Source organism: Mixophyes fleayi, chromosome 1, assembly GCF_038048845.1.
Source record: "Mixophyes fleayi isolate aMixFle1 chromosome 1, aMixFle1.hap1, whole genome shotgun sequence".
Taxonomy (NCBI): domain Eukaryota; kingdom Metazoa; phylum Chordata; class Amphibia; order Anura; family Limnodynastidae; genus Mixophyes; species Mixophyes fleayi.
The window spans coordinates 63317870-63339813 of NC_134402.1; positions in this window are offsets into that span (position 1 = coordinate 63317870).

Consider the following 21944-nt stretch of genomic DNA (forward strand, 5'->3'; position numbering starts at 1 on the left):
TAGACTATATCACCCTGAAGGGCATATAATGCATATAATGATACATAATGCATATAATAATGCATATAATGATATATAATGCATATAATAATGCATATAATGATATATAATGCATATAATAATGCATATAATGATATATAATGCATATAATAATGCATATAATGATATATAATGCATATAATAATACATATAATAATACATTTAGGACCTCATTTAGAGTCGGACGCAAAGTCCGTTTTAGTCGCATCCAACAAAAAAACACATTCATGCATGTGCAGAAAGCACCATATCCGCCTGCATCTTGGACACTTGCGCCTAAAACAGACTTTGCGTCCGACTCTAAATGAGGTCCATAATGTCCTGAAGGGCTGCATTCAGAAACTGCTGATTAGTACAACCACACACATGAGATTGTTGTTATCATTTTCTTTTCCAGATCACTGAGTTTACAAGTAATAATGATCATACACCATAGACAAGTATATCAGCAGCTGGAAGTTTGTATAATATGATTATGAATTTCAGTTGAATGAGCAACTATTTCTACAAGTAACTAATCAACTTAAAAAGTCTGAACCATTCTACACAGAGCAGATTCCAAATCCTAGTACCTCAGCTAACAATGGATTCAAATTCGGATAAACACTTACCTCTCTAAAGCATGTATGTGTGTAACTGCATGCATGAGGCTCAATCTGTCCTTCTCTATAAGCTTCAGGTCTGAGGGGAGAAAACACATGTTACATACATGGCACAGTGGGCTAAAATATTTTTGAAGGGGTTATATGTAAAGTGAGCTATAAATATCATTGTTCAGAATCTATCCAGAAGATATATTCACATAATACCTAACACAACAAATACAAGTCATAGTTATAATTAGAAATTGGGGTGTAGAGATGTTTAAATTACTATTTTGATGTGTACCATTGCAGATCAGGAATTGGGCTCACACTACGTATATTGCCTGCCTGTCTCTCTATTTTTATTATAATAACTATTATTATTTTTATTATTATTATTGTTATTTATAGCGTCTCTTGAAATAACAGCAGGTTTCTAGATGACACAATATTTTCTGGATGCTGCCAAACAATCTGGTGATGACACCTTCCCCATATGCTCTGCTGCTAAACCGCTGTTTTTGAGATGGTTCTTTGTGGGACTAATAGAAATATAATTGCAGCTCCAGATTTAGTGACCACTGTTTAGTAGACAGGGGCACCTGTTGGCTTAATTGACATTTCTGCCCTTGAGAGTGAGATATGGTCTTTGGCCTGGTTCTAGTTCTCACTCAGTTAGCTGTTCCCTTCCCCTCAAGTACTAATGTCTTGAGTCAAGTATTCAAGTTCAAGGCATTATAGAAAGTCTTGACCGTGGACAATAGTAAAATGGAGAGAGAATACTGACCTACACTGTGAGTTTAGTGGCTGTGAGCAGTATCCAAGAGATAAGCTACCCTGAGATCTGAGAATTTGGGTTTCAGTGCTGGACTGAGAAGAGACAGAGAGTAGTAATGGACATGCTGGGAAAGACAGTGTGCCAAGTCCGACACTGTAGATTTAACTTACTGAGAGCGCAAAAAAGGTTACCCAAGTCAAGCGACAAGAGACCAGATACCTGGGGAAAATACCCGTCTGACCATAGAGAAAACAGGTGGTTGAGGGAGACAGTGTAAAGGGTCTAGATGCAGAGTAACAGTCCCAAAGAGGAAAAAGTGACATCTCTGATGTAAACCTGTGAACCACGGTCATCATAATTTATTACTTTCAACTAAGTGAAGTGCTGGAGGAGATGGTCTGACGCCCATTCTTGATCCCAATGTCGAAGTCAGTAAATTGGATAAAGTCATTTCAATTAAAGTCTAGCAAACTTGGTTGTCTTTGTCTGAAAAGATGCGTACAGTACGCTACGACGTACAAGGGCATGCTACGGCGTGAAAGGGCGTACGCATCCACTACATGTGGCAGCAACAGTAATCGGTCTTTTACCATACATTCGCACAAACACACATACTTATAAAATAGCACACATTAATGGTAGTTGCAACACATAGTCAGTTATGTCGAAATATAGTAGTATTTATATGTTATATCAGAGTTACATGCATATTAGTGAAATACACGGAACGGGTTGAAGGAATAACATCATGAGTGGTATCATAATGAACCTTGTCACATATCCTACTGTTTGGTTCACTCTGCGAGGGAATCGCAGAGTGCATACGCAAGTTATGAATGATAGGGAATTATGAACTACTTAAGACTAAGGAATCTTGGCGGGAAGAGCAGAGCATACCCCCTGCAGAGATGACCCCCTCCTTTGGATTCCTTTGTATGAACTGGCCAATGATGACGACCCCTTGGACCTTCCTGAGACCTGGACCAATAGATGCAAGCTATTCCATCTTCATTGTATTACTGTATGTGATTGTGTATATAAGCAGCAGCTTGTGATCCAGTGTGCAGACATCTTGTCCCCAGACTTCAGGATTGAATGACTGCACTGGATCCAGAGCGCCTGCGATAAGTAACGGCTGTATTTACTATTATTTTGCTTGAGCATATTTATTCTACTATTTGCGAATAAATCTTTGTGCTTTGGAAACACAACTCGAGGTTGCGACAATACGCACATAACACCAATTACTGAGCTGGCTATTACACTTGCATGTACAAGGGCCCTTAAACTTTAAACCTCTAAAAGCCTGAGAAATGAGAAAAGACAACTGAACTAGTCTAAGTAAAACCAGAACAAGAGGTAGGTGCAGATGTAAGATACACATTGACAGCTGCCTTGTCTGACGTCAAATATGATCTCGTGTTTGGGCTTCTCTAGTACATGACCTGTTGACCTATTGCTGGTTGTCTATGAAAACAGTCAGAAACCTGATAATAGCCTAAGCGATCAGTGCTGGTAACTGAAAATAAATGAATGCATCAGGTGGAGAGGAGCGATTCTATTACATGAATTATTAGTTACGATGGAGGTAAAAGCCACGTAACCCAGTATCTGGGTGAGAAGATGGAAGAATCCTCAATTTCTGTTCAACCTATATACTATTGTGTCACAAAATGGTCCTTCAACACTGGCATTTGATCTCCGCTGACCCATATTTATACTCTAAGATCCAATCTTCTGTCTCTCAGACCTGGTCTACAGTGTTTTCTTATTTTTCGCTGTCCCGCTCATGTTTTCTTACACATTGGTGAAAATTCAAAAAGTACATTCCTTATCATCATAATGTACATAACATTTTTCATAATTTTAGGATAGAAAACATCTCCTATTAATTATTTATAACACATTCAACATTTAACTTCAACTAAACCTAAACAATGTATTGCAAATGTCTTTGAAGTTTTCTCCCTGAACCTTATTGTTTGTGAACAGCCACTTATGTTCTCTTAATTCTAGAGAGAAGGTGTTTGGTGAACCATAGATTTATGTTTCTTAAAGTGTTGGGGTTCAGAGTAGGGAGGGAGATGAGAGGGGCAGAGGCAGAAAGAGGATTAGGGGAGAAGAATATGAAATTGAACCATACAGATTGGTGGTCTTGTATTTGAGTAAGTAGTGAGAAAGAAGAACTTTGCCTATAATAGCTTTGTTAAGAAACATTGAGTTTATTCAAATACTTTCATGATATTAGATTGTTCTCTCTCAGAGTCTATACTTTTATGTTGTTATAGAGCTGTTTTTGTTATCACAGTAGCTTTTCTTTACATGTGTGTTACCTCTATTTTAAAGTCAGTTTACAATTGAAGGTTGGGCAATGTATACCTGCTTTAAAGATAGCTTTAAAATTGGGTTGGTATCACTTACCCATAAGGTGATCTTACATAATTGGGCCGTACCTACATCTCCTTTTCTAACTGAAATAAAAGGAACTGATGGAAATCCTCTACTTCAACAGACAGACGACTCTCTCTTGTACTGAGAAAGGAGTGTCCAAGTTTTATCTAACATAAGAAGTGTAGATGGTTCAATTCAAAGTAATATAATGAAAATGTTTGAATCCACGAATAGGTTTTTATATAAATCAGCAGCTCCTCTTCTGGGGAAGATACATGAATGGGTTGATGTAACAGAACATAGGTAATAAAGCTATTTCTGCTTTTACTAGTAACTCTGGCTCCCTCCCTCCTCCCCTTCCTCCTACTCATAAACACCTCTCATGTTCTGTAGGAGCTTACACTCTTCTCTTAGAATACGCTACTGCACTGAGTAATCAACCTGTTTTGTGTTTTTGTTTTTTAAGGCTTCCCTTTTTCCCATCTTCGTTTTTTGAGATTTATATTGTTAAATAATGTTCAGGAATAATGATAGTAAGATTCTATCTGTTCTCCTAATGATTTATGGTATCATAACCAATTCTTAAATACATTTACTGAAATAAATAGCTAAGATCCTACCATAATGTTATGTTCCTCTATCTGTTGTTCCAACTTTGTAGCCATTACCATATACACTAGGGGCCTGAGTCATTAAGGAGAGCAAAGCATAAAAAGGAGTAACTTTGCACCTGGGCAAAACCATGTTGCATTGGTGGAGGAGGTAAATTTAAAATGTGGGGACAGATTTATAGTTGGGGTAGGGCATGTCCTAGATCAACTTTAAATTTGAATGTAAAAATAAACATTCAAATTTAAAGTTGATCTAGGACATGCCTACCAACTATAATCTGTCCCACCATTATTAAATTTACCTCCTCACCCATTGCATTGTAACATGGTTTGTGCCAGAGAACATTTACTCATTTTTTATCCCTTACTTTCCTTTACGACTCAGGCCCTATATGTATTATGTTACATCAATTAACCCATCTGCCATTTATGTATTGTCTTCTTTGTATGAAAATGTAATTTTTGATTATTATTTTTTTTTAAAAAGGGGTTGGATAACTTTCTAGCAAAAAGATAACCTATTTGGTTATTGAAATAATTATATGTAAAATATTGATTTTAGATATGATTATTATTTTGCAAGCAGCAAGATTTTGTGCAATCTAATGCAAACTTTGAATGCCTGTAATGTGTTTAATGTGTGACTGTAATGTATGACTGTAATGTGTTTAATGTACTTAATGTATGACTGTACTGTGCTTAATGTATGACTGCAATGTGTTTAATGTGTGACTGTAATGTGTTTAATGTGCTTAATGTAATGTGTTTTCAGCCATCTGACTAAAAACATGAGTAGTTGGACTGACTATATGAATGTTTTACATTCTGCGGTAAAGTGCGGTCTCACCTGTACATTTGTCAGAATTCTTACAGTTGTTAATCTTCATGATGCTGAAAAATAAAGCAAAATATAACAGGAAACTAGTGAGAACTTGTTGTAGGAAAGTTACACTATGGTGTCAGTGTCTATTGTATACATTTGAAGGCCAGTTTAAATCCATACAATGCTGTTTTCATGCATTTAGGAGGAATCAATTCAACTGAATGTCCTACTCAGTGCAGTAAAAGTGCATAGAAACTGCATATAGATTTTTCATGCATTCAACAAGTCTCCATTCAGTTAAGAGGAGAGAGATGGAGTCCTTTAAAAGACATGCAGATTATTAATGTGACATATATATATATATATATATATATATATATATATATATATATAATAATTTTATTTGATTTTATTTAATTTTTTAGGATCATATCTTCATTAAACCAGCAAATTATCTATAATATGTGGATGTGCAGCGGCACCAAGCAACAGCAGGCAAAGCCGACAGCGCTCACTGACTGCCGGCAAGTTTAACAGTACGGACCGATTGCGGAGAATGGAGATTGTGAGTCAAGGATTTTGTCCAGCAGATACACATTTATTGACAACTATTTCTGCCGGACTGTGGTTAAAACCACAGTACAACACCACTAGGAGAACAAAAGAACTGCTACAAGTGGTTTAAGTATTTACCATGGAGCTTGCTGATTACTGCTCCTGATAGTGGTTATTAGGTATAAGGTGGTGAACAACTAACTGCACAGGTTATAATTAAAGACAAAGATTTATGCAATAATAAGTCTTATTACAATTTAAGTAATGATCCTCTGAAGCTACATTTTGCGAAGTCTGTACAAGTTTTGATATGTGCTCCATTAAGTTCTTAACTTGGACAATATTACTCTCAGGTGACATTGCTCTTTTTTATAAAGTTAGGTAATTGTATTTATGATTTGTATGTTTGATTTTTGTTTTTGTAATAAATTTATAATTTTTATGAAACTGGCATAGATAGTTCATATATCTATTATCTGACAATATTAAGATATAAGACCTCCACTTATATTGAGATCAGACAATATACTGTATATTAACATGTTTGTAAAAAATCCACTTTTAAATCCACCCCAGAGTGGAAAAAATAGAGATATAAAACCATATTATAAAGCCATATTGAATCAAGGGAGAATCAATACATTCCCCATCACCTCAATATCTCAGAATACATAATATTTTAATTATAACTTAATATTGACATACAAACTATAACATTGGCTCAATATGAATAAGGTTTATAGATATATAGAGTGCAGAAAACTGCTATACAAACATCAGAAATACATTAATCAATAGAGCAAAATCATAAATAAAGGGGATTATAAGTATATAGCATTTTTTAATACACTTTGGGGTATATTTACTAAACTGCGGGCTTGAAAAAGTGGAGATGTTGCCTATAGCAACCAATCATAGGTTGCCTATAGCAACCAATCAGATTCTAGTAATCATTTATTTAGTACATTCTACAAAATGACAGCTACAATCTGGTTGCTCTAGGCAACATCTCCACTTTTTCAAACCAGCAGTATAGTAAATATACTCCTTTAATTCTTCATACGCATTCTATTCTATTTTGATTTTATATCACTGGTTTTTAATAGAGATCAAAGTAAGAAAAAAACAATATTTATATAAGATAGGAGAAACATTCTGTATAAAACCTTTCAGGTGGATATTGCTCTAAGGCTGTTTTGAGTATATCTAACAAGATCTATTTATTGAAGATGAATGAAACTTACCTTTTTGGAGTCTTCTCCTCAGCTCTTTTATTAGAGGCATCACCGCCTTTGTCTGCTACAGCAAGCGAACGCAGAGGTTGTTTCGCTATCCTCTTGGTGCGTCGTGGCATTAGCGATCCTAAATAAGACACAAAGTCTCAACAGTCAGATCAGTCACGTACAGTGTCAAACTGCTTCTTTACCTGACCACTGTCACCTGACCACTGACAATAGGAGAACAGATGTCACAGATATGTCACAATGACGGTTAGAATTCTAAACTCCTCAGCTGACTTGGTGGAGCTGCCATCATGCAGGAAGTAGTAGATCTGAGCCATCACTGTGAGGAGAGCTGGAGGAGCCCCAGGAAGCACAGATGCATGGAACCATGGGGCTCTGGCTAGGGGGAGGAAAAGTGTAGTAAAATTTATCATAAAGGTGTACGTGCAGTTTTAAATAAAACTTGTCTGTTTTTAATGCTAAAATAGTGTTTGGTTTTGCCTAATTTGTAGCTTATATGAATGATGTGAGTGAGAGGACATCTGGACTGTGTATATTACATGTATTACACTTTTGTGTGTGCTACTTATTTGTTACGTTCTTCTGAGAGTGCTGTGAAAAACAATTATCTGAGAAAGTACCCCATGGATTCTGTTAAAGGTATACAATGCGACCCATTGACCACCACCTCTGAGCTGCTGCCTATGTCCTCTCTCAGATGTTCATCTCCACAGTAAGGGGTATCCCTAAAAATGTGCACTTTTCATCCCTTTATTTTGTTCCAATAATCTTGCTTTGTATAATGAAATCTTGTTTCTGTACTGCAAAAGAGGGGGATACCAGTGTGTCCACTTCATACTTAGCAAGGGACACCCTTCTCTCTGTCCAGCTTCTCAGTTTGGCCTGTGCAAAGTTCCACTCTTCTGCAAACGCCGACATCTTGCTTTGTAAACAATGCGCTTTGACTGAGGTCATACTGGTCATACTGGATACGACATTGGTATCTCATTTTCTAATGGGAGGGAAGGCTGCAGTGATGATGTAAGTAATTGCAGTAGACACTGAAAAGAAACATGCAAGGCGAAGGGGAGATTTGACATAAAAGGGGGCTGTGGCGCCAAAAGGGGTCACAACCTATAACTAAGCATGTCAGGGCCAGAGTGAGCCTCCAAAGGCCTTGAGCTCCCTCCCAGTACATTGTAAACATGTATTTATAGAACAAATAAAAAAAGATTTAAAACTAGTACAAGAGGAAATTAAACTGACCAAGAGGGGAACACGTCAGAAACACAGATAAGATTAGGAGAAATGGGCAAATATTGAATTGGAGCCATTATGCTGCTGCATTCATCGGAGATCAAGAGAAAAAAATGAGAGCATGAGAGGTGTCATGTTGTTGTAACAGAGACAGTATATTCTGTTATATTCCATATATATATATTATACTTATATGTACATATTAGAATCTTGTCAGGTCCTTGTGGGCACCCACTTTTAAACTGTGCCTCTACAAGCATCAATGTGTGGCACTCTTGCTAGTTTGGTGTTGTGCAGGCACTTACTTGGGATATCCTGTTGTGTAATACCCCACTCGCTGTCGCCCTCCCCTTCTGCTCCAGCTATGGCATGGATGTGGCATCTGCAACCAGGGGGTCCCTAGAACATACAGATTTAAATAGAGATACAGTGAAGGTGCCACTAGTGGTGGTGCAGAGCAAACCTAAATAAATATTGGGCACCAGACCATATCATAACAAAAATAAACAGTTTTTATTTTCCAATGTCTTCTCCTTCTGCACATATCATAACAGTTGCAATCTATAGGTCACAAGCACCAAACTCCTCCAGCATAGATCAGAGCTTTTAGCCTCGTCTGATGAGGCTTTCTTTCCTGCTCTCTGCACTCACAGATGTCAGCGGGTAATACAAGGGGTAGAAGCGTTACATGCCTGGGGAAGCTGGTGTTATATGTCTGTCATTCAGAGGTGCATTAAGGCTCTAGGGGGCCTGGGGTACTTTAGACAGGAGGGCCCCTATAATGTAACATGGTTATCATTTTAGACAAATACACAGGCAATACTGTGTGCACTACTGTTAGGTGCACACAGCTCTGCCTTCACGAGCAGTACAGTGTGAAGCGGGACATACCTCCTAACTGTCCTTGTAGTCAGACAAAATCCTGACTAAGCGAGACAGTCACCCATATTCAGGACTGCCCCACCAGATTCATGATAGTTGGTAGACTGTCCTGCTCTCTCCTACCTGACTTGTCACTTTTACCACCTGTGGCTGCTGGTGTCTTTAGCTCAGTTGCTGCTTGTCTGGATCCTGCAATGTTGGAGGCGCTATTTGGAAAAAATAATGGGTACATGAAATTTAGTAAACTCTAACCAGCTGTTAAATCAATAGCACCCATGTTTTATATTTAGGCCTCCCTCCAGCCACAGCATTAAAATAATAGTATTCCCATTTAATTTATAAACCTACTGACCTCCCTCCCAACAGCCCCAGCAATAAATCAAATAGCACTTACATTTAAATATAACAATTTCCCACAACCATCCCCGGCATTAACTAATTCATATTCTATTTATTTTTTTTGCGAGGCAATAAATAGAAAATTGCAGTGATAAAACATAAATAGAAAGAATACATATGCAATCCTACAATAATTTAAGTATAACATTTAATAAGAAAAAAAAAGACATTTATGTCTAAAGAAAAATTAACAAAAATATCAGTTTTAAGATTATAAACCCAGTTCCTCTAAAATCCCTAAAACTAGGATGTAACCAAAAAGTAGAAATTTTAAAAGAGGTGGTTAGAGTGGTATTAACCTCCCATAAGAACAATTGGAGGGTCGTCTGACAATATTCTAAACTCATACCATGATGTTAGACCAAAACAAGAATTTATTTGTTCTTTAATAACACTGGGCAGTGAATCTATATAGTTCTCCCAAATTTGAAAAAAAGCCTTTAGTCAGTTTTTCTTTGTATAAAGAAGCTTCCAACCAATCCATTTTAAAAATATAAAATAGTTTAGTTTTAAATATTGCCAAGAATGGAGGAGATTCTTGAATCCATAGCTGTAGTATACTTTTCCTAGCAGCTGCGGAAATAACCATTAACATCTTCCTACTTCCCTTGGTCATCCTGTAAGTCTCAGGGATAAGTCCCAAGATCGCCCACTCTGGAGACAGAGGAAGCACATAATTCAACAAAACATTAGAGGCATACCGATGTACCTCTTGTCATGAGCTGCGGCGGCCGCGGGCACCGCCGCGACTCACTTCCTGCTCTCCCTTGCGTCCCGGCCATCGCTATGACGACTGGGATGTCACTTTTTGTTTCACGGTTCCGATCGCTGCCAGGGCAACGGCCGGACCCCAAAATCTCTGCTCTCGCGCCCGGCCACTCAGTACTGCCGGGTGCGCGCGCTATAGCAAGCGGGCTAATTAGGTCCTTATTATTAATTTACATAAACCTGTGTGTTGTTGCAGGGCAATGCCCTGATTGGTTGGCTACAGTGTAAAAGGCTTAGCCTCCCTGCCGGTTATAGCGTCCTGTTTCCAGTACTGCTGCCAGCTTCCTAGCTATTGTTTGGTGTTTAACCTTGGATTGATTACATGTGTATGACCTTGCCTGTCCCCAGATTCTGAACCATTGCATGATTTATTGCTTGTACTCGGACTCTGCACCTTTGCCTGTGATCCTGATCCATTGCCTGTCCCCGTATTCTGAACTGTTGTGACCCCGACCCTGCTGGTACCTGTCATCTCCGGTGCTCCGTCCAGTCTGCAGATGGCTGGCCTGCCCATTCCGTGTGTTACCTCCTGTACCTGTGTGCAGCCGTGTGAGTATAAACTTATAATACTTTGAGTTTAAGACCTGGGGCATCTGAGTACCTGTGAGCATAACCAGTCTCTACGGGAAAGGCGGCTGCTAAAGGTGAAGACCTCAGCTACCTGTTCTATAAGTTTATGCCGCACTGGTTGTCATAACACCTCTCTCCAGAAATGCTTTATATAAGAGCAATCACACATGCAGTGATAGAAAGAAGCATGATCAGCCTGGCACATAAGACATTTTCTAGAATCAGAAAGCCCTAGATTGTATCTTCAGTGTGGTGACAAATACCCTTGATGATAAATGTTGTAAAACATTTCTCTATAGGCGTTACAAGAGAGACTATGAAGTGAATCTAACAATGTCTTAAGTATTGTATCTTCTGAAATATGTGGAAAAACATTCAACTAATAGGATAGACCTGAATATGTTTTAGCAAAGTCAAAGGAGTTATTTTGTTATAATATAACGAAATAACTTTCCTCCCAGAAGATAGCCTGTCCAACAACCGGTTGAGGTCATTACTCCAATCAACCATTTACACCTGCGAATGTGAGAGCTCCAATTTAACCAAAATCTGAGGTATTGTTAGAGAGTCCTGTAAAGAAATATTAACTAGTAATTTATTGTTTTTAATACCCCACATATACCAGTCATTGAAAGGATGAGAAGCAGGACCAAGCTGAAATTCTTGATTATGTAAAAAATGTAGGTCTAATGAATAATAACTGTAGAAATGTAATTTACGTTGAGTAAAATGCCAAGCTTTCCAAACAGTCATTAAAAGAGGGGTATCCACAATATCTTTTGGGATTTCTTGTTTATGAAGATGCAGGAAAGCAGTCAGACTTACCCCTGTAAGGAACAATTGTTCCAAGTCATAGTTTACAAAGGTACTGCCTTCATGTATCCAATCTCTAATAAACCTTAAAATTCCTACATATCCATATAGCTTTAAGTTGGGAAGACTAATACCTGCATTAGTCATACCTTGCTGGAGCTTAATTAGGCCAATTCTAGGCCGCTTTGATTTCCACATACAATTTCTAAATTCTCCTTTCAGTCTCTTTTTATCTGATGGTGAAACTAATATAGGCAACATTTGTAGTGGATAAAGTATTTTGGGAAGAACTATCACTTTTATTAAATTAGCTCAATCCAAATAAGAAAGCCTTAAATATTTCCAACTAGTCATTTCATCCACTACCATTTTAATCACCCTTCTCATCTTAAGACTATACAGCTCATGAATGTTCTTAGGCAATTGAATGCCAGGATCTATTTGCCCAAAATAAAGAATGCAACCTAGTCCATAAGGGTCTGTTCTCTAAACCCAATGACATAGCAACTGACTGGTTAATCAGAAAGCCTGATACTCGTCCAAACTCATTAATTATGTCAAATAATAAAGACAGGGTTATGTGGGGATCAGATATAAACAATAATAAATCATCAGCAAATGCAACCAGCCTAATATCCAGACTACTTACCCTTATTCCTAACTCACACGCAGGATGGGTTAGCAGCATCCTTCCTTGACTTGGGGTGCTCAGGCACCCATAAAGCTGGACCCTATTCTGACAGCCACCTCTGCCCCCAGAAAGCATGAAATGCACGCCACCCCCACATGGGCATCTTTCTGAAGGGGGTTTACAGCTGCTGCTCCTTTAGTCCTTATTTTAATCCAGCCCAAGGTCAGTGTTCACGTCAGTGACAGGCCTCCTGCACTGCAACATTATGGTGAGTAGTTCATTTTTTTTTACTTTTGACCAACAATAAAGCATGATAATTGTATTGTAATCAATGCAAACAGACTGACAACGTTACCAGTGAAATATGTCATGTATATGACTTTTTATTTCATATATAAATATAAGCAACAATATTCATAAAGTAGTATTGTTCATGTCCCATTTTCCATCAAAAGGGTCCTCACTTTAACTCCTGAAACACATCAATCCACATAGGTGGAAGCTTCAAAGTCATCCTATAAATAAAAAAAAAGAGAAAAGAAATGACATCAACATGTGTCTAACAACTAAATCCTTTAATATATTGTCATGACAACAAATACATTAAGCAATTTTTAATTTATGGGACCATCAGGGCAACACAAGAGGCCGCGTGTCTATCAGGAAGATGTGGATGAAATATGGGATGTCCCTTCAGGGAGTGATGAGAAGATCATGATGACTCTTCATGTGGTGGATCTGGACCCAGCCTCACCTGTGCCTGCTCGACCCCACTACCCACTGAGCCGCTGAGCATGAGGCCACCCCTCCGCATCACAATTACCCTGTCACTCACATGACTGCAGCTGTAAAGATTTCAGGCACCACCAGAGAGACTTTATGAATGCCCAAAATAGGCAGATGTGCTTAATTTATCAATAATTAACATGTAATAGATACAGAAGCATCCAAAAAAATGTCCATGGGATGCAATGGAGTACACATTGACACCCATCTTGATGAAATGACAGAGTCTGTGAGGTAACTCAATTCCTGCTGTTGCCCAATTGCGCCATGTCTTGTTGGCACATCGACCAGTTCCATCCAGTTCGACAGAGAGGTTGATGAAGTGTTGCAAACACCAACATCAGTGTCTGCTGTTCCTCCAAGATGAAGTGTACGCACCATGGATAGCGGAGGCAGAGGCTCGAGTAGCCCATTATTACTGCCCCATTATCAATCAAACAGTATTACCTCCTTAATATATTTATATATTAATCTGCCCCTATAATATAACGATATATTAGGAATGCTCCTTAATATAATGAAAAGTTATTATTTACTCAGTATGTTATCTACAAATTAACAACCCCTTAATCAATAAATATCCATTGTCCTCAGAATTAAGAAGTCACTGGTGCCTCCACTTATGTTCTGAGATAGCTCAGACCACATGCTGACTGTTATCTGGCCTATCAGAGCCAGGTCTAAACTATTTGCCTGTCTTCTGTCAGTTTTACGTTCCTTTTTTGGTAACTGCAGCTTCATAAATTACATTCTTTGTATACTACCCATTTTTACAATCAGAAAGGCAGATTTAAAACCAGCAGTTTTATGTGCGGATTGGTCTTTAGTAAATAAACCCCTTGATGTTATATTATGTGTTGACAATGTATCACATCCATACTCTCTGCTCTTCATAAATGCTGTCCTTGTACAAAGCACATTATGAATATCTAAGTGTCCATACTAGAAGGATGTGGCCACTACTCCCATAAGTGGGGCATACAATGTGTTATACACTAATTATACACTATTATCCTCTAGCGTTAGATTAGCCTTTGTGTCCTTTATCAGAAAGTTAACAAATTCAAACCAGATAACAATTTATTAGGGATGTGCACCGGCGACTTTTGAGGTCTCGTGTTTTGTGTTTTGGATCCGGATTTTCGTTATTTTTGAGGTTCGGATTTGTCTCGCAAAACACTTGACGAAAGGTCTCGGTTCGGATTTAAGGTATTGGATTCGGATTTTTTTTGAAAAAAACATAAAAAGTTTAAAAATCAAGTTTTTGGGCTTATTTTCACTCCTAGGCTATTATTAACCTCAATAACATTCAATAACAAGCATTTCCACTAATTTACAGTGTATTCTGAACACCTCACAATATAGTTATTAGTCCAAAACGTTGCAACAAGGTATCTTTCTGGACTGCGTAGAGGAGTGGGTCACCACAATATATATTAAAAACCCTGAACTTTTATGAATCGCACCAATAAATGTACCTGGACTGCGTAGAGGAGTGGGTCACCACAATATCTATTAAAAACCCTGAACTTTTATGAATCGCACCAATAAATGTACCTGGACTGCGTATAGGAGTGGGTCACCACAAGATATCTTAAAAACCCTGAACTTTTATGATTCACACCAATAATTGTACCTGGACTGCGTAGAGGAGTGGGTCACCACAATATATTAAAAACCCTGAACTTTTATGATTCGCACCAATAATTGTACCTGGACTGCGTAGAGGAGTGGGTCACCACAATATCTTAAAAACCCTGAACTTTTATGATTCGCACCAATAATTGTACCTGGACTGCGTAGAGGAGTGGGTCACCACAATATCTTAAAAACCCTGAACTTTTATGATTCGCACCAATAATTGTACCTGGACTGCGTAGAGGAGTGGGTCACCACAATATCTTAAAAACCCTGAACTTTTATGATTCGCACCAATAATTGTACCTGGACTGCGTAGAGGAGTGGGTCACCACAATATCTTAAAAACCCTGAACTTTTATGATTCGCACCAATAATTGTACCTGGACTGCGTAGAGGAGTGGGTCACCACAATATATTAAAAACCCTGAACTTTTATGATTCGCACCAATAATTGTACCTGGACTGCGTAGAGGAGTGGGTCACCACAATATTTTAAAAACCCTGAACTTTTATGATTCGCACCAATAATTGTACCTGGACTGCGTAGAGGAGTGGGTCACCACAATATCTTAAAAACCCTGAACTTTTATGATTCGCACCAATAATTGTACCTGGACTGCGTAGAGGAGTGGGTCACCACAATATATTAAAAACCCTGAACTTTTATGATTCGCACCAATAATTGTACCTGGACTGCGTAGAGGAGTGGGTCACCACAATATCTTAAAAACCCTGAACTTTTATGATTCGCACCAATAATTGTACCTGGACTGCGTAGAGGAGTGGGTCACCACAATATATTAAAAACCCTGAACTTTTATGATTCGCACCAATAATTGTACCTGGACTGCGTAGAGGAGTGGGTCACCACAATATCTTAAAAACCCTGAACTTTTATGATTCGCACCAATAAATGTACCTGGACTGCGTAGAGGAGTGGGTCACCACAAGATATATTAAAAACCCTGAACTTTTATGATTCGCACCAATAAATGTACCTGGACTGCGTAGAGGAGTGGGTCACCACAATATCTATTAAAAACCCTGAACTTTTATGAATCGCACCAATAAATGTACCTGGACTGCGTATAGGAGTGGGTCACCACAAGATATCTTAAAAACCCTGAACTTTTATGATTCGCACCAATAATTGTACCTGGACGGCGTAGAGGAGTGGGTCACCACAATATATTAAAAACCCTGAACTTTTATGATTCGCACCAATAATTGTACCTGGACTGCGTAGAGGAGTGGGTCACCACAATATCTTAAAAACCCTGAACTTTTATGATTCGCACCAATAATTGTACCTGGACTGCGTAGAGGAGTGGGTCACCACAATATCTTAAAAACCCTGAACTTTTATGATTCGCACCAAAAATTGTACCTGGACTGCGTAGAGGAGTGGGTCACCACAATATCTTAAAAACCCTGAACTTTTATGATTCGCACCAATAATTGTACCTGGACTGCGTAGAGGAGTGGGTCACCACAATATCCTAAAAACCCTGAACTTTTATGATTCGCACCAATAATTGTACCTGGACTGCGTAGAGGAGTGGGTCACCACAATATATTAAAAACCCTGAACTTTTATGATTCGCACCAATAATTGTACCTGGACTGCGTAGAGGAGTGGGTCACCACAATATATTAAAAACCCTGAACTTTTATGATTCGCACCAATAATTGTACCTGGACTGCGTAGAGGAGTGGGTCACCACAATATCTTAAAAACCCTGAACTTTTATGATTCGCACCAATAATTGTACCTGGACTGCGTAGAGGAGTGGGTCACCACAATATATTAAAAACCCTGAACTTTTATGATTCGCACCAATAATTGTACCTGGACTGCGTAGAGGAGTGGGTCACCACAATATCTTAAAAACCCTGAACTTTTATGATTCGCACCAATAATTGTACCTGGACTGCGTAGAGGAGTGGGTCACCACAATATATTAAAAACCCTGAACTTTTATGATTCGCACCAATAATTGTACCTGGACTGCGTAGAGGAGTGGGTCACCACAATATCTTAAAAACCCTGAACTTTTATGATTCGCACCAATAAATGTACCTCGACTGCGTAGAGGAGTGGGTCACCACAAGATATCTTAAAAACCCTGAACTTTTATGAATCGCACCAATAAATGTACCTGGACTGCGTAGAGGAGTGGGTCACCACAATATATATTAAAAACCCTGAACTTTTATGATTCGCACCAATAAATGTATCTGGACTGCGTAGAGGAGTGGGCACTGGGCACCACAATAAAATATATAAAAAACCTTCAACAGATCTGCATTACACTACACATACGGCTGCTCCTCCATCCTCTCCATCATATACATGTTGGAGTTTTAGCGTGTGACAACCTCTTGTTTTTGATAATGTCAGTGCATTTGGAATATTTTTCAATTTGCCCCACACCACTGAATGTACTTTATCTATGATACGCAATACGCATCTATCTATCTTGACTGCGTAGTGTGGTGGCCCCGGTACACAATTTGGCACCGAGGCCACAATATAATTAAAAAACCCTCCACGTGTCGGAATTCCACCAAACAAGTATCTGGACTGCATAGTGGGGTGGCCCCGGTACCCAATTTGATACCGGGGCCACAATACCTCCTCCAAACATGCTACAGACAATTCGTCATTGAGAGACCCCAGACAGACAGGGTCGAAGTGCTATTGTTTGACTTTGTAAACCCAAAAAAATGTCCCTGTTGCACATAGTCGTGCAATGAAGACTGACTTTTTCATTTAAAGGCACGATCTTTAAAGTGTAGTGTTTGTAAGTCTAAGTCATATTATACTTTTGGTAAAATTGGTTTTTTTTGTTCCTCTTTATGGTAATTAATTAGTAATAGAATTAAAGTAGGAAATAGAATTAAATAGAATTAAAGTAGGAAATAGAGTGGTATAGAGTTGTAGTGTGGTATAGATAGAGTGGTCCACACAATATAATAATAAAACCCTCAACTGGTCTGAATTCCACCAAACAAGTATCTTGACTGCGTAGTGTGGTGGCCCCGGTACACAATTTGGTACCGGGGCCACAATACCTCCTCCAAACATGCTACAGACAATTCGTCATTGAGAGACCCCAGACAGACAGGGTCGAAGTGTTATTGTTTGACTTTGTAAACCCAAAAAAATGTCCCTGTTGCACTTGCACATAGTCGTGCAATGAAGACTGACTTTTTCATTTAAAGGCACGATCTTTAAAGTGTCAGAAAGAGAGAGAAGACACAGGAGAGGAGAGTTGTAGCTGTGGACCTGGGGTGGAAGCTCCCAGGCTCCCCCAGCATTGCCTGGAAGTCTGAGCGTGGTGACTGAGCCAGGGCAAGGAATGTGTGCCCTGGATGAGGGGGAGAACTCCATGCCACTATAGTGAACCCAAGAGAGAGGGGGACACTGCACATGGAAGAGGCCCTGGAGTGAGGGCTGCTACAAGAGGCATGGTAGCTGTAGTGTCAGATCCTGAGGCTGAGAGTACACAGAGTGACGTGTCAGAGCACAGGAGACATTATCCCCGCAGAGGAGGGATAAGCTGCAGTTGAGAGGTATGTTGTTGAAATAGGACATGCACACTTTAACAAACCAATCATTTCAGCGACAGGGCCTACCAAACAACTTTGACTGAAATGATTGGTTTGTTTGGGCCCCCACACCAAAAAAGCTATTCATCTCTCCCTGTACAGACTAAACAGGCTCTACTGAGGCAAGATGTCGTCCTCATCCTCAACCTCTGATTCCTCTCCCCCTACAGTGTCTACTTCCTCCTCATCACACATTATCAATTCGTCCCCGCTGGACTCCACAACCACAGGTCCCTCTGTAGTATCTGGAGGGCAGTGCTGTACTTCATTGAGGAATTGATTATTCATTTTTATAAACATCATTTTTTCAACATTGTGAGGAAGCAACCTCCTTCGCCGCTCACTGACCAGGTTCCCCGCTGCACTAAAAACTCTTTCCGAGTACACACTGGAGGGGGGACAACTCAGGTAAAATAGAGCCAGTTTGTACAGGGGCTTCCAAACTGCCTTTTTTTCCTGCCAGTAACAATATGGACTGTCTGACATGTCTACTTGGATGGTGTCAGCAAAGTAATCATCCACAATTTTTTCTATTGTCACAGCATCCAATGCAGCGAGAGTAGACATGTCTGCAATGGTTGGCAGGTCCTTCAGTCCGGACCAGATGTTATCAGCATCCCCGCCAGTGCCTCTTTTGGGAAAACTGAGCTTTTTCCTCGCAGCCATAGATGTGGAAGAAAATGAGGGTGGAGCTGTTGGCATGTCACGGTCCTCTTCAGAGGACAATCTCCTGACCAGCAGGTCTTTGCACCGCTGTAGACTTGTGTCCGCCGGAAACAGAGACACAACATACGCTTTAAACCGAGGATCGAGCACGGTGGCCAGAATGTATTCCCCTGACTTTAAAAGAGTGACCACCCTCGGATCCTGGCAAAGCGTACGAAGGGCTACATCCACAAGAGCTACATGCTTGCTGTAATCGCAATGGCTTACCAGCTCCTCCCTCACTTTCTCCAGCTGCTTCTGCAACAGCCTGATCAGGGGAATGACCTGACTCAAGCTGGCAGTGTCGGAACTGACTTCTCGTGTGGCAAGTTCAAATGGCTGCAGAACCTTGCACAACACGGAAATCAGTCTCCACTGCGCTTGACTCAGGCGCATCCCCACTCCTTTGCCTATGTCGTAGGTGGCTGTGTAGGCCTGAATGGCCTTTTGCTGCTCCTCCATCCTCTGCAGCATATAGAGGGTGGAGTTTCAGCGCGTCACAACCTCTTGTTTGAGGTGATGGCAGGGCAGGTTAAAGCTTTTTTGATGTGCCTCTAGTCTGCGGTAGGCACTGGCTGAATGCCGAAAGTGTCCAGCAATTTTGCGGGCCACCGCAAGCATCTCCTGCACACCCCTGTCACTCTTGAGGTAATGCTGCACCACCAAATTAATGGTGTGGGCAAAACATGGGACGTGATGGAAATTGCCCATATTTAATGCCCGCACAATGTTACTGGCATTGTCTGACACCACAAATCCCCATGAGAGTCTAAGTGGGGTAAGCCACTGGGAGATAATTTCCCTCATTTTCTCTAATATGTTGTCAGCGTTGTGCCTCTTATTAAAGCCTGTAATGCACAATGTTGCCTGCCTTTGCATGAGCAGCCATTTTGTAGATGCTGCTACTGATGCAGCTGTTGCTGTTGCTGCGGAAGGGGATGCATCTACCCAGTGGGCTGTCACAGTCATATAGTCCTTCGTTTGCCCAGAACCACTTGTCCACATGTCCGTGGTTAAGTGGACAGTGGGTACAACCGCATTTTTAAGAGCACTGAGGACACTTGATCGTACTTCTCTGTACATTTTTGGTATCGCCTGCCTAGTGAAGTGGAATCTCGAGGGGATTTGGTACCGGGGACACAATACCTCCATCAACCCTCTAAATCCCACTCCACTGATGGCGGACACCGGGCGCACGTCTAACACCAACATTGCAGTTACAGCCGCAGTTATACGCTTTGCAATAGGGTGACTACTATCGTATTTGGTGGTCATGGCAAACGACTGTTGGACGGTCAATTTTTTGGTGAAAGACTTAGCGGTCTTACGACTTCCCCTCTGGGAAGATGACCGACTAACAGCAGCAACAGCAGCAGTGGCAGTAGTAGGCGTACCGCTGCAGGATTCCTCGGATGAATCCCGTATTGAGGAGGACTCAGTCTGGCTGCTGACTTGGGCTGCAGGACTGAATCTGATGGAGATTGTGGAGGAAGTTGACGAGGAGGGTGTTGCTGGTGTGTATCCAACTGGACCACGGGATTTAGGTGTCCCTGTACCGATGAGGGTCCTAGCCCCAGTTCCTGAACTAACCACTGAACTATGAAGGTTATTCAGGTGACGTATAAGGGAGGATGTTCCTAGGTGGGCAAGATCCTTACCCCTGCTTATTTGAGCTTTACATAAGCTACATATTGCCATACATTGGTTGTCTGGATTTGGATAAAAATAACTCCAGACCGAAGAGGTGCATTTTTTGGTCTTCTGACCAGGCATGACGATGGGCTTTTTCATCCCATGGACATCAGCTGTTTCCCCCCCTGGTGCCTCATTTACAATAACCACATCACCATCCTCATCATCAAGTTCCTCCACAGCGCCAGCTACATCATCAATAGCCTCCTCCCGAGCCACCTCTTCCCGTACAGTGATGGGAAGGTCAGGCTTGACAACCACCAACACCCTTGGACTCGCCTTGGGGATTTGTGATAATTTCTCTTTAGAAGGCAGAGTTGTTTGCTGTTTTGTTGCTGACAGCATAACTCTCTTCAATTTTTTGTAGGGGGGGGGAGGAGGAGGAGGGCTAAGATCCGTGGGTGAAGCTGAACCACTAGTCATGAACACGGGCCAGGGCCTAAGCCGTTCCTTGCCACTCCATGTCGTAAATGGCATATTGGCAACTTTACGTTTCTCCTCAGATGATTTTAAGTTTCTCTTTTTGCTACTTTTTCTTAACTTGGGCTTTTTGGATTTTACATGCCCGGTACTACGAGATTGGGCATCGGGCTTGGAAGACGACGTTGATGGCATTTCATCGTCTATGTCATGACTAGTGGCAGCAGCTTCAGCATTAGGAGGAAGTGGGTCTTGATCTTTCCCTACTTTATCCTCCAAATTTTTGGTCTCCATTATATGTAGCACAAGATACTGCAGAATGTGTGAACTTGGTAATATTGCAGTACCAATGGACTTATACTGCTGGATTGGTTTTGCAAATTTGGTTATAATTATTATTTTTTATTTTTTTTTTAAATTTTTTTTTTTTTTTTACTTTTTTCTTATTTTTAAAAAACTTGGGAATAGTGGGGAAATAACTATGCCCTTAGAAGCACAGAGCACAGGACACAGCACCACTGGACTGAACAGGACACGGCACAGGACCCAGCAGCACTACGGAACTCAGCAGGACAGAGCACAGGACACAGCACCACTGGACTGATACTGCAGAATGTGTGAACTTGGTAATATTGCAGTACCAATGGACTTATAATGCTGGATTGGTTTTGCAAATTTGGTTATAATTATTATATATTTTTTTTTTTTTTAAATTTTTTATTTTTTTTTACTTTTTTTTTATTTTTTAAAAACTTGGGAATAAT